At 39.4% G+C, this 11,417-nt stretch overlaps 1 long non-coding RNA gene across 1 annotated transcript; it reads left to right on the top strand.

The window, feature by feature from the left end:
- Positions 1–7,815: 7,815 nt before the first annotated feature.
- On the top strand, positions 7,816–11,213 carry LOC125397010 (uncharacterized). Its single transcript, XR_015739387.1, has 2 exons — positions 7,816–8,412; positions 8,521–11,213. It is a non-coding gene; the product is annotated as an uncharacterized LOC125397010 (long non-coding RNA).
- Positions 11,214–11,417: the final 204 nt, after the last annotated feature.

Genomic DNA, 11,417 nt, shown 5'->3' on the forward strand with positions numbered 1-11,417 from the left:
GCTACACTTGAAATTTTGACCCCTTTGCTACATAAGGCTAGGAACAAGTCAGATAGTCAATGCACCAGAAAATAGAAACAATTGTATGTGGAAACCCTAAGTTAACACTGAGTACCTACTGGGAGCTGGAATCTGTCTAGTATCTAGGACTTTTGTCCTAGGAGACTCACTTTACTCTGATGCTGGATATTCCATTCTCAAGGTCAATTCTTTTCAACAGGAATACTTTTATTGTCCCTGACACCACTTGGGAGGCATGCCTAAATGGTTTAACTAAATGTGTCTCCTCCAAGGCATTCCAAACCAGTATTTCCCTCCTGTGTGTGCTAGTGCCCATCCTGTTCCAGGTGTACTTGTATGATGGGGAAGAATAGAGACCATGCCTTAAGATGAACTCAGGTTTCAATGCAAGAAGTGAGGTACACCTCTTCTCATGTCACTTCTTTCTGGAGCCAATATTGCTCAGGCAACATCCATAGGAATATTAGCCCTTATAATCAGTGACCTTTAGATCTTAGAGATCTAAAATTTTAGAGAATTAAGTAAGTAAGTGGACCAGGACTGCCTTAGTCAGGGTTTCTTTTGTTGTGAATAGATACTATGACCATGATAACTCCTTTAAAGCAAAATATTTCACTGGGGCTGGCATATAGTTTCAGAGGTTAAGTCAAAATCGTCATGGCAGAAGACATGGCAGTATGCAGGCAGACATGACGCTAGAGAAGTAACTGAGAGTTCGATATCTTGATTTATAAGGAACAGTAGGAATGTCACACTGAGCATAGTTTGAGGATATAAGACTCGAAGCCTGCCTCAACAGTGACACGTTTTCTCCAACAAGGCCACATCTACTACTGCCACTCCCTGTGGGTCAAACGTTCACTGACAGGAGTCTTTGGAGGTCACTTATTCAAACCACCACAAAGACTTAGGGATCTTAGAAGAATCCTTATCCAGATGAGAAAAACAAAGAGACTCTTTAGCAGAAGTAATTCTGGAAACCCAAGGAGTCGTAGATCTTCTCTTGATAAAACAAGTAGGATTTTATATATATATATATATATATATATATATATATATATATATATATATATATATATATACATATATATATATATGTATATATATATGTCTCTTTAGGTGAAATATATGGTTTCTATTTCACCCAACTAGGCACAATTAGAGAAAATTGCAAAGGAGGGAAGAAAGGAGACATAGATTAGATAATTGGTACCAGTCTTTGTTACCTGGTCCCTGTAGCTGACCACTAGGCATTAGCCACTCCTTTGATTCTTATCCTAATCAGACTAATAGCAGAACACTGCATCTTCAACTCTATTGCCACAACATCAAATGGAATAAACTCAGTTAAGCTACTGGTCCTTCAAACCAACTGCATGTTCCTCCTAGTACAAGATGAGTAAATAATTGATTCATGCTCAGAGAACCAATGCAGAAGTAGTTCTATGTGACAAGGTAAGCCAGTACAGACATTCATCCATCTTGTATTCTTACTGAGGTCAGTTTTTAGGCTTTACTGGCATTTGATCTCCTTGATGAGAAGTCCTGTGGAAAACAATTCACAGGACTTCCCTTCTGAGAACCCGAGGGCACGGTGCCCCAGCTAGCTTCTCTTCACATATGTTGAATTGTTTGCTTGCACAAAACCTGTCTCCAGCTAACTGCTTATCATAGTAGTTGCTGGGTAATTTTCCACAGGGAATCTCACATACTTTAACACTATTAATTTTATAAAGAGACTGTGTCATGTAATAAATTTTATTTTAAGTGAGTCCTCAAATTATTCCAGCGAATCCCATCAGTGTGTGTCATGTAATTCAGTCTGTGACACCTGTTGCTCCAGTCTCAGCACCAGTGACTTAATCTCATGTCTAGTACTACATAATCCAGGGGAAAAGAGTAGATGGAAAAGCAGTGTGTGGTTAGCCATACTTACCTAATCTGCACAGACAAACCTTGTGTTCTAAGTACCTAAGAACCTTGATTGGATGGTAACATAAGAGAACACCAAAGCCAGTCTTCCCCAGGAAAGAGAACACCAGTTGGCTATCCTGTGCTGTGAGCAAGGATGCAGAGAAGCCAGTGAACTGACAAATTCATGGTTGGGGAAAAGATTTTTATGATAGATAGGAAAGAAAGTATAGTCAGAGACATCTGGGAACATTCAAAGTAGCCATGGCTACAACCTTGGGGCAGAGAGAAAAGGGGCAGACTGCCAAGGGCTATAGATACCTATGTCAGGAACAGAAAGAATAACAGATGGAAAACATCCTCGGTTATAAAGAAAAACCTTGAGTAGCAGGGTGCATGGAGGGAATCCTTTGAAGTGGAACAGCCTGGAAATTGGTGTTGGGGAGGTGAGAAGAGCCAGGAGGCTCTAGAGTAGACTTTGGTATCATATGTCAATAGGGACCCCAGGACCCTGGAGATTAGCATGACTTTGGTATGCATGATAGTTACATATAAACAAGGAGTTGGTTGTCTAATCAGTCAGAGTAGATGAAAATAGGAAGTGGTTTTTCCCGGCAGACAGAAACCATTCTTACAGGTTTCTCAGTACTGAGAAAAGTATTTACAGGCAATCATTCTGAGCTAATGACAGGTTGTCAACTTGGACTTAACATTGGGCCTATTTTTTTGGAATGTTTGGGGATTTTCTTCAGACATAACAAATACTATAGAGTCAGCTCAGAAAACAGACATATAAGTAACATTATAAGGATGACACAGGTTATAATTAGGAATATAAGTATACACGTATACATATAAATATGCATGTAAACACACATAAACACGTAGATTTTTGAACACAGACATATACATGCATATATGTGCATATATGTAGTTGAAATTATTAAAACAAGAGGCCATGAATTTGAAAGAGAGTAGGGTGGACAATATGAGCAGGTTTGGAGGGAGGAAAGGAAAGTAGGAAATGTTGGAATTGTAATCTCAAAAATAAAAAAGTAAAAAAAAATCAAACAACCTAGTGCTATCATTTATAATCAGGTGGTGGGGACGTCCCACAAGGGAAAGTGTTCCCATGAGAGGTGGAAGTGGGTCACCAGAGGCCTCAATGGGTCCCATTGTGGTGGGAAGGGAGAAAGACAGATACATTATGCAGAGAGATAGTTTGAGTATAGAGTTTATTTAGTGAGTTATGGGGAGGGAAGGAGAAAAGGGCAAGAGGAGAAAAGCAGGGGAGGAAGGAGAAAGGTAGAAGCTGCCTTTCCAAAAGGGCAAAGAGAAGAGAAAAGAAGAGAAGAGGAGAGGAGAGGAGAGGAGAGGAGAGGAGAGGAGGAGAGGAGAGGAGAGGAGAGGAGAGGAGAGGAGAGGAAAGGAGAGAGAGAGAGAAAGAGAGAGAGAGAGAGAGAGAGAGAGAGAGAGAGAGAGAGTCTGCTTGCCTCAGCAGAAGGGGGAAGTTGGGAGTGGGCAGAGCTTGTCTCTTAAAGGAATAGGGTTCCCAGATGGCAGACCAGGCCAGCAGATTACAGCACTAGGGAGTATGTATGCACTCTATGAGTCACCTGAAACATGAAACCCAGAGCCCAGGTACAACAGATAGATTTCTGTAGAGGGATTTGTGTCATGGGCTTCTTTCCAGCTTTCTGTGTGTGTTTGAGTCCTTTACCTTCTTTAGTATGGATGGTTCCCATTTGGTTAAGAATATTAGGCATGAATGCATACTCCCAGCATGCAATGCTTTACATGGATCCAGGAGAAAATGAACTGGAGAAAAAAAGCAAATTATTACTTCAGCTGCATTTGTCTCTGGGTCCTTCTTATCCCAAGAGTCACAATATTTTTGTCTGCTGCCTGACAAAATCAACTGTGTTGATTGTTTCCTCAGGATTCATTGTGGTCCAGATAGTGACTCAAGTCCACCCATTGACCTCCAGACAGGAATGGGAAGCAGTCACCCTGTATAGTTCATAGGAGTCAAGGAAGATCAACTTCTAAATTTTATTGGAATGAGCAACGTTCCCTTGGAGAAATGTCTTCTATCCTCCTCATTTGTCAGAATTCTTATGGTTAGTGTGCAAAGAATAGTTAATATTCTATCTTTTAATCCCCAGAAAACAGCCATTTCTATCAACTCCACTCTTCCTTTCAGATGGAACATTCAAGGAATTATGTCTGTGCTCTCCTGGAGCATAGGAGAGACAGTTAAACTCAACAAAATCCCAGGAGCTCCCTATGAGGCAGAGGCTGCTTCAGGAAAACCACTCAGATGTGTACCTGCAGAATGAAGACAAGTGATTAATTATGTCTATTTTATCTGTTTTCTGGACCAGAGGATTTGTTTACAAGTAAAACATCCTTTCATATCTTTTGGAAACAGTAATTAGTAGAAACTTTCTTCAGATATTCTGTCTTGAGTATTTGACTCAAAAAATAGAACATAAAAGAGACACACAAATTTACCTAAGGTGAAGAGCTTGCACCATTATAATTTAAACTGTTAGTTTCAATTGCAAATGATCAGAATATCAATTTAAATGCAATGACTAGGACAGAAAAATACTTACTTGACTCTTATCCCTTATGTCTGCTTTAGTCATAATCAGAGATACAGAATCATGAGTCATATATAATAAAATACTATGAAAGGATTATATATGTGTAGCCAGAGTGTATGGATTGGTCTTTGAAATATCATTGTCTTTGCAAATAGATTGAGCCTGAACTTCCTGAATATTGGCTAAGCTAACATAAAGGAAGAAAGTTTTGAAGATGCCAGTACACAGGCAAACTGTGACTTAGAAATTATGGAGATACCAAGAAGAATAATTAGAACAGTAAAAGAAAGCTGTATGTCCTTCAACTTCTTGTATGTCATTTGGGAGATTACCTCCAGATGCAGTAGTGTGATTTAAGACCATGTACCCATGTACTTAGCCCAAGGTAGATAAAGTTGAAAGTGGAAGGAAGAGGAGTTGTTAGTTAACAATAAGATGAGCTGGCAGGTTGGTGACAGCAAGTAGCTCTCTTAGCGTCTGAAATCCTGAACCCCATTGGCAAGCAAGAGATGGTTGTTGTAGCATGCCTATCTTGAAAGTGCTACATGACTTCTTTTATTTCTATCTCAGAGGCAGAGAAATACAGAGAAGTCAGTTCTGGGAATTATACCTCCAATATGGAAGCAGAGATGACACAGCAGGCAAAAGTAACAATTATAAATTTGGCATCCATGCACATTTTCTTTAACCATCATTACATTCAAATAAGGAGAATAGAGGAGCTACAGTTACTGCTAATATTGTAAAACCATTATTCGTTCAGCAACAAGCTTGCATAGCCTCTACCCTAAGGAGAATACAAAGTTCTTCTCTCACCTATGAGAGAGTTCACACTTCTTCTAGTGGAGCCCATACTTCCATTGCTATCCTATAGTTTACTGGGATCTAATAAGAGTGAAGACTATCATTAGAATATTTTGTTCTGCTACATACTGGCAAATGGAGAGAGTGAATAATGATTAAAATCCATAAATGTAGACATATGAAAGTGAGAAAGAAATTCCATAATTATTGTGTCAAGTTTTTGTCACTATGACAAATAGAAAAAAATGTTAGAAGGAAGGAAGATTTTGACTCATGCTATTTTATACTTCAGTCAATAATTTTCTTGTAGTCCCAGATGTCTTAAAGTTAAGTGGGAAGAAAGATTTCTCTTTCAGATGAATGACATTGCTATTGGCCACAGTCTACACTACCTTCATTAGACTGCCCAACAACCATGCACTCGAAATTGCTGGATAATAATGTGTTTAAGTCAATCTGTTTCCATGGTTTCTGTTTCTCTGGGCTGTGCTTCATCGGTGCTCCCCTAAGGAGTCCATGCTTCTTGTAAATTTTCTTTTACTGTTTTCTTAAATCTTAAAACTTTCAAGGTGTATGTGTGTGTGTGTGTGTGTGTGTGTGTGTGTGTTATAAATACCTTCATTATTCATCTTAGTTTCATCTACAGATGCTCCAGACTGTGATTTACCAAACTATTTCAAAATAGTTTCTAATGCCTGCTGTGGGACAATGGTCTTTATCCTGTCACTTGTATTTTTAAAAAAAAAAAAGAACACTGATTGGCCAGTAGCCAGGCAAGAAGTATAGGTGGGGTGACCAGACAGCAAGTAGAGGTGGGATGACAAGATTTATAGGAAGAGGAAAGAGTCAATCTGAAGTTGTCACCCAGACACAGAGGAAGTCAGACACAGAGCAAGCAAGATGTGACTGCCTCGCCAAAAAAGGTACCAAGTCACGTGACTAACACAGACATGAATTATGGGCTAATATAAGCTGTAAGAGTTAATAAGTAAAGTCTGAGCTAATGGGCCAGTCAGCATTTATTAAAGTAAATGACAGGGTACAGACCATTGTCCCACAGCAAATGCCCCCTTTATCTCTACCTTATCAGTGAGTTACTTGAAAATGTGTTATTTAATTTCCAAATACTTGGTCATATTTGGCCATTTGTCATGCTTGTGACAGATTTCTACACTATTTTGTTGCCAGCAAACACAAGGCTTGTAACTTCAATCTCTTCAGGTTCACTGGTGTATTTCAGACTATCTGAGTGTATGGTCTCTCTAAGTGAGCATTGCTTGTACACTGGTTAAAAAAAAGCACATTGCATTGGTGAGTGTAATGATCAGTAGATATGTCAATTTGTTCTAATTGATTGTTCTAATCTAGTGTCAGTTTTTATCTTGTCAGGTTAGCATCTGGGAAGTGAGTACTATAATATTTAACTGTGATTGTAGATTTATCTTATTTTAATTTTCTCTACTTTTTCTTCATGCATTTTATGATTCTTTTATTAAGGGCATAGACAGAGAATATCATCTCTTCTTAACCAAGGACTATTTACTCATTGTAAAATGAGTCCTTCATCTCAGAATACTACTTGTTTTGACTTAACAGCTAATCTTTTAGTCCCAGATGTCTTAAAGGGGAAGAGGAAAGAAAAACCTCCTCTATCAGGAGAATGACATGGCTATTAACTGTAATCAATGCTACCTTCATTAGACTACCTAGCTTCCACCCACTTAAAACTGCGGGATACTGAAGTGTCTAGGTCAAGCTGTTCCCATGGTTTTCAGTCTATTGTTTCTTTGATGGTGTGTCATCTCAGTTCTTTCTAGATCAAATGATGTTGGGGTTTTGCTGTCTTTTCTCCACACTACATTATCATTGGTGCTTCTCTGAAGTCACTGAGTCTTCACAGGTCTGCTTGAAATAGATAAGTTTGTTTCATTTTTTAAGCGTAGAATTATCATTTGAAACTAGTATTTTATGTGTCCTTTTTGGTTTTTTTATTTCTTCAAAGTCACTATCTTTATATCCTACTGGAGCTCTCCTTGATTGGAAACTCACTGACAGCAAAGATGTGTCTGCATAGGGATGGCTGTGGTAGGGGCACAGTGAGAGGGCACTGCATCTGAATTGTAAGAGCAGGTGAAGAAATATGCAGGCAAACACGTTGCTAATGATTTGTCTATTCTGAGTTAAACAAAGGGTGGGCTGGGACTAGAGAGGTGAGGAAGAAATGGGGAAGTGAGAGGGGTGAGTAAAGGGAAGAAAATTTGAAAGATATCTCAGAACCAAGAACCATCTGGCTAAAAGAATACGACTGAACTTTAAATTGATTAAAGGAATTATTCTGGTTCTCTGCAAAAATTGCTAATACGGAAATTCCGGGGAAGGTAGAGTTTTCTCTGGCTTCCAGGATCCCACAAAACACACTTTAGAGATTCAGTCTCCTTTGACTATGCCTCTGGTGGTGGCAGCGGCGGCAGGGCTGCTTGCAGTTTATGCTTTAATACTCAAGTTGTAATGACCTCTAATTTTGTTGTTTTTCTTTATGATCATTTTTTCGAAAGAAAATTGTCTTTCAATTATACACGGCTTATTTTTTATTAGGTTGGGACTCAACACAGCGCAGATTAGCTTAGAAAGATGGGGTGTTCTCTAGACAGAAAGAACACATGGATTTGCTTCAGAGCTTTTATCCTGCATTGACCACCAGAGGGCGACATTGCACCGGTTGGCTGCCTCCTTTTCTGCAGCTGATCCCCACTTTCAACTCAGTTGCTCCCTATATCTGGCTGAGTCCTTAGAACATCTGATAAGTGAAGAAGTGAAGACAGTCAGAGGCAGAAGGTTCTCAGGACTAAAATCGCATCTGCAGGTTTTTTATTTATTTATTTTTTTGTATTCATTTAAACTAGAAAGGTGTCTAGACAACATTTTTTTTTCTTTGTCTTCAAGAACTGGGAAGTGCAGCCATTTTTCTGAATGTGACAAGCTATTCCAGAAAGGCACTAGAGGTGTTTCCACTGCTCAGCCATGTTTCCAGTCATTATCTCATTCCTGGGGATACAGTTTTTCATGGGTAAGTAAACTATCATAATTGTTTGTAGATGTACATGATTTACTGCTTTTCTTACTTGAATTTTAGAAAGACTATTTTTCTCCACGAAGTAAATCACTGATTTTGCAGGAGATGTCCAAGCACAGTCAGTTACACAGCTGGATTCCCATGTCACTGTCTTTGAAGGAAACTTGGTGGAGCTCAGATGCAACTATTCCTACAGTGGAGCTCCGTACCTCTTCTGGTACATGCAGCGCCCTGGCCATGGCCTCCAGCTTCTCCTCAGCTACCGTTCAGGAAGTTCTGTGGTTCATGGAATAAATGGTTTCGAAGCTAACTTTCATAAGAGTAACTCTTCCTTCCAACTGAAGAAAACCTCTGTGCACTGGAGAGACTCGGCTGTGTACTTCTGTGCTCTGAGTGCACAGTGTCAGAGGCTGCAGGGGGAGCTGAACACAAACCTGTAAGATGCTGGGGAGAGCTGTAGCTGAATGACTTTAGATCATCCATGTTCCTGTAACTAACCTAAATAAACTTTTAGTTCTTCAAGTTGAACTTCTCTGGAAACATTACTTTATTCTGCTATTGGTGCCCTATCTGCAGGGCATAGACATTTGGTCATAAATCCCATGAAAGGTGACATAACAGGGTAAAAATCAAAAAATGACTGAGACATGGTTCCTTCTTTTAGGGCTGTTTTGTAGACTGCATTTTCTACTAACTGATGATCTCCAAGAGACTTGACTTCACAACTCTGTTCCACATAAACATTGACTGCAGCGGATGCCTCTGTAGTATGCACTAGAGGGAGAAGTGTTGGCTTCTTTTTTTCTTCAGACTGAACAGGATCTGAATAAGGACTCATCTGGATTAGGCTCACATGTGAAGACACAGCCTGAACATGGCAGCATCATTTCCAGAATTTGGCCCTGCACACTGAGTAGAATGGAGAGAATGAGTAGAGCAGGGCACAAAAGCATTCTGAGCTCTTTGTTCTTGATGATGGGTGCGATGTCACAAGTTCACTCAAGCTTTGGCTGCTGTGACTTCCACGCTATGAAGGACTGTAACCTGGAACTGTCAGGTCAAATGAATCCTCTTCCTTCTGAGTGATCATGCTCAGGGTGGCTCTTTTTTCACAGCAACTGGAAAGGGAGCTGTGATGTCGTTCTTACTCCAGTCCATGGCTGCTTTCTTAGATTGTGAGCACAGAAGGCATGGAAGAACCAGAGTCTGACCTCAACGGATGAAACTGTATCAGTGAGGGTCAGATGCTCTCTCATGGGAAATGGGGGTCTGCCAGGAAGGAGGGGAATACTTGGAGTTTATAGAGAGATTGGGATGAGGAATCTTGTGCAGTTGCAAGGGGCTACATCCAAGTCTGCAATCTCTCATCCCCCATGTTGTAGGTTTATTTGAGACAGACTATCATGGGAAGCAGGATGTCTCACCAAAGGATTTCCTTTCTGGAGCTCACTGGTCAGGACTGGAACAAGAACAGCTATGATCTCATAGAAATTCTGTTTGTACAACTGAGGCACATAATCATGTGTGAGAATTGTGGTATTATTTCTTCTTCAGTAAATGTGACCAATGTCCCATAAATACACAAATAAGAAAGTGGAAACCCCAAAATTTAAACAGTTATATTTGCTTTTTGACAAATTATGATATTCTTTAAGAGTATTTATCTAAATTTAGTTATACTCAGCTATAAAATTTCAATTAAAATTTAAAACATTCAAATTTAATTTAAAATTTAAAACAAGTTGCAATTGTTCTTGCTTTTCTCATTGTTATTTCCTTTCATCCCTTTCCCAAATTTGCATTTCTAATATACATATATATATATATATATATGTGTGTGTGTGTGTGTGTATGTTAATATAATATAACTCTGAGTTTTTAAAGTATATGTCAGTAATAAAATATTGCATGTATGATTGTGAGTTTTGCTGTTTTACTAAGATAACTCAGAGACATGAAAAATGTGTAGCAATATCTTTCAGTGTTTTTAACTGCTGTACATCTTCTCAGTTGAGGAATATGCAATGTGTCACTTTGGATGGGTGTTTGGGTGAGGCAGTGCCAGCAGAAGTAATAGAAGTCTCAATCAGAAGTCAGGTTCACAAAGGCCAGTAGTCACCACCAGTCTTGTTTCCAAGGTAGTGCTTCTTCCTTCTGCAGAGCTCAGCCTTCCTTTTTTTCATCTTTGTCACCTTTTCTCCCAAGTCGATGATCAGCCAAGAAGGACCAAGACCAACAGTCCACCCAAACTTAGAAGGAGTTTGCTGCAAACAGAAACCAATACTTACTGTCACAACTACCACAGTCACTGAGGTATCATTATTAAGTATCTATAATTCTTTTGCAGTCCCGGTCCATTTTATGAACTGGATTCCTGCTGCTGCAGCAGTGCTCACTGTGATGCAGTTGACCTTGATCTCTACCTGGTTTCTAGAGAAAGTTAGAAACTTAACCTAGGTTTTTCATGAAGGATTTTTAACTCTGTTCTAGGAAGACTTTTATTACAAAGACCACACAAGGAATATAATCCTAGCTATTTCCCTGTTTAGAGGAGACTTTTGCACTCAGTGGTTTGCACTGCTATAGGATTTGTGCTTATAAAAAAATTTCTCATGAGGTTCCTCAAGATAGCGGATTGGGTAAAGGGGTTTGTTAACAACCCTGCAAACCTGACTTTAGTCCCTGGGATTCAAGTGGTGGACAGAGAAAAGTGACTGCCATAAATTGTCTTCTTATCGCTCCATGCACTGTTATATGTGCACAGACATGTAAATGAATAAATGTAATAAAAACTGCTTGTGGTTGTCACATTGTTCTTAAGATGCTTTTACTAATTTTCACTCTTGTCAGCAGTATGAAAGGGCCCTGTGTCTTCATCCCCTTTATGCGCCCTCTAGCACCCCTCTTCATTACTGCCTATATTTCCTATTAAACATTTTGCACTCCAGTGTCGCTCTCAAGTTGGGATACTAGAATAACTCAGTGAAAAGATTTGACAC

This window comes from Myodes glareolus, chromosome 12 (assembly GCF_982192425.1).
Source record: "Myodes glareolus chromosome 12, mMyoGla1.1, whole genome shotgun sequence".
Taxonomy (NCBI): domain Eukaryota; kingdom Metazoa; phylum Chordata; class Mammalia; order Rodentia; family Cricetidae; genus Myodes; species Myodes glareolus.